A 2,932-nucleotide genomic window follows, 5' to 3' on the forward strand; every position below is an offset into this window, starting at 1 on the left:
CCGCGGAGCGGCTGGGCCCGTGAGCCACGGCCGCTGAGCCTGCGCGTCCGGAGCCTGTGCTCCGCAACGGGAGAGGCCACAGCCGTGAGAGGCCCGCGTACCGCAAAAAAAAAAAAAAAAAAAAAAAAAAAAGAGTGACCCCTAAACCTCCAATGGAGTGGAGGGGCACAGAGTGATTCAGAGTACAGATGACTAAGATGCCGCCATATGATCCACACTCAGAAGCCCCTCTGGCACTAGGCAAGTCTTGGGCAGAAGGTGGGGAATGGTAAGAGGCATGAGGTGGGTTTTTGTTGTTCTTGTTGGTTTTGGACCCTCTGCTGCTATATCCTTGGGGTCAATAGGTAGAGATGCACTGCCACCAAACGCCACAAGTGCACAACCTCAAATAGAATCTGCTTGCACTCCCTCCTTAAAGGTATAGCTCTTCATTTTGAAGTGGTCCTCAGCCCATTTGTCCTCTCACTCCTGTCCGTGAACCTGTAAACTCAAAGCACTGGAGACTCTGGGACCTCTGACAGAGAAAAGTTCCCACCAGGGACCAGGGACCAAACACGGATGCATCATGTGTAATTGATCATCACCCTCTCAGATTCTTCTGCACTAGATGGTCAGCCTCTTTCCATTGTTCCTATGATTCTGTGATCTCTGAATAAACCTGGGGCAAAGCTGTAAAATGCAGCCCGGGCTTGGGATTCCCAGGCTTTTCTTCCACCTGACCCTGATGTTCCTTGGGAGCCACCTAAGAAGATGGAGACTGGCTTCCACGGCGGCAGCCTCGTTTCTTTCCCAATGCTAACTTAACCCTGCCCTCTACCAGCTTATTGTCTAGACCGCAGGCTTGCCATCCACTGGCTCCTAAATGACAAGCACGTTGAGAAGCCCCCAGGAGGGGAGAGAGAGAGAGAGAAGGTAGAAGGATCCCCTCCCTGGGGAGGGCAGTCTGGCAGCTGGCCAGAACAGCTACAGAACTTGAGCAGTCCCGAGTTTCGTTTTAGCTTTCACACTAAGATTTCCCAAATCCAGATGAAAACCGCAACCAAAGGAGGGTAATTGAGAAATCAAAGGGATTTGCTGACGGCAGTCCTTGAACTCCCTGCAGACCCTGAGCGAGGTGCCTCTCTGTGTCTGTCCTACCTGGGATCTGTCTCCCATTCCTTCTGGGGGCCCAGGGCCTCCTGCACCTCTGGTGTGTGTGAGGGTCTAAGGGCCCCATGCTCCACTGTTTCCAGGAGACTCTTTCTATTTCCTCCTCTATAGCACAGGTCTTCCAGAAGGTCCTACTACATCTTTACCAAGAAACATGAAGACAGCTAAAGGAACACTTCTAATAGTCCCCACCCCAGGTACCTCCCTAGCAGCCTCTGGTCACTGCATATCCCCCTCATTATGAATTATCCATAACTGTTAACTTAATAAATACTTACTATATGCTAATAACACACTGTTCAATGCTCTCCTGTGTCAACTCTTTTCATTCACTCATTTTACTGATAGGGAAACTGAGGTACAGAGAGCCAAAATAAGCACCCAAGGATCCAAATCCTGGAGTTCATTAGCTTAACCACTCTCCTTCCTCCTAGATGGAGCTAAGCAGGAAAGAACACTTCCCAGGCGATTCCTAATGTCCTAAATGTCCGGTCTCAGGCTGGACCCGATTCCAGATGATCTTGGGAGAATAAAATGGAGGGGAGCATAGGTATCTCTTGGCCCAGAAAGGGCCATGTCACAAAACTGGGGTCCTCCCTAACACTGTGCCTATGGAGGACATCAGTAAAGACCCTCATCACTATTTCTCATAGGCCAGTATAAGACCTCGCTATCCTTCCAACCGTCCTCTTGGGTTGACACTTGCACTGAAACTGACTTGTCATCCCTGGTCTTGTGCATATCCCCACATTTCATAGATGAGGCAGGTGGGCCTAATGGAATCTGGGTGGGTCACAGAGCTACTTAGCAGGCAAGCCAGGATTATGCCTGCTGGACCTTAATCCCTTGCATTTCAATGAACCCACTTGTCCTCATAATAGACTTTTAGTCTTATTTCTAGTTCCTGCTTCCAGATGCACCTCGGTATCATGTCATCTCACTGGAGAATAAAAATGTCCTGGGCTTATTTAGTGACCTTGCATGTGGACTGCAGCTAAATACAAACTTGGTCCCTAAACCATGCTGGCCCATGTGTATCAGACATGATGCAATTGGTGGGGAGAGTCCCCGAGTTTAAAAAAGCTGCCGTCCCGGAAGGGCTTAAGTTCCTTCTTCTTCTAAGAGGAAATCCTGAGGTCAGAACTATGGTTCATGTTCTGTAACTTCTGTATTGTTAAGAGGTGATACTGTGTTTTCAAAAAATGAAATATACAAGAGGTAGATGTTTTAAAGTCTCTTATAAATAAAGAAGAAAAATACGTGAATTCTTAAGCTAAGGAGACTATCAATTCACAAGAGAAAAAACCTAAACCAGTAGTGTATTGTTTAGCCTCCATGTGTTTGTATTTTTTACACATTTTTTCCTGTAATTGATATCTAGTCTCATAGCATTGTGGTCGGAAAAGATACTTGATATGATTTCAATTTTCTAAAATTTAATAAGGCTTGATTTGTGACCCAAGATATGATCGATACTGGAGAATGTTCCATGAGCACTTGAGAAGAAAGCGTATTCTGCTGTTTTTAGATGGAATGTCCTATAAATATCAATTAAGTCCATATTTTTTAATGTATTATTTAAAGCTTGTGTTTCCTTATTTATTTTCATTTTGGATGACCTGTCCATTGGTGAAAGTGGGGTGTTAAAGTCCCCTACTATGATTCTGTTACTGTCGATTTCCCCTTTTATGGCTGTTAGCATTTGCCTTATGTATTGAGGTGCTCCTATGTTGGGTGCATAAATATTTACAATTGTTATATCTTCTTCTTGGATTGATCCCTT

This window comes from Physeter macrocephalus, chromosome 14 (genome assembly GCF_002837175.3).
Source record: "Physeter macrocephalus isolate SW-GA chromosome 14, ASM283717v5, whole genome shotgun sequence".
Lineage (NCBI taxonomy): Eukaryota > Metazoa > Chordata > Mammalia > Artiodactyla > Physeteridae > Physeter > Physeter macrocephalus.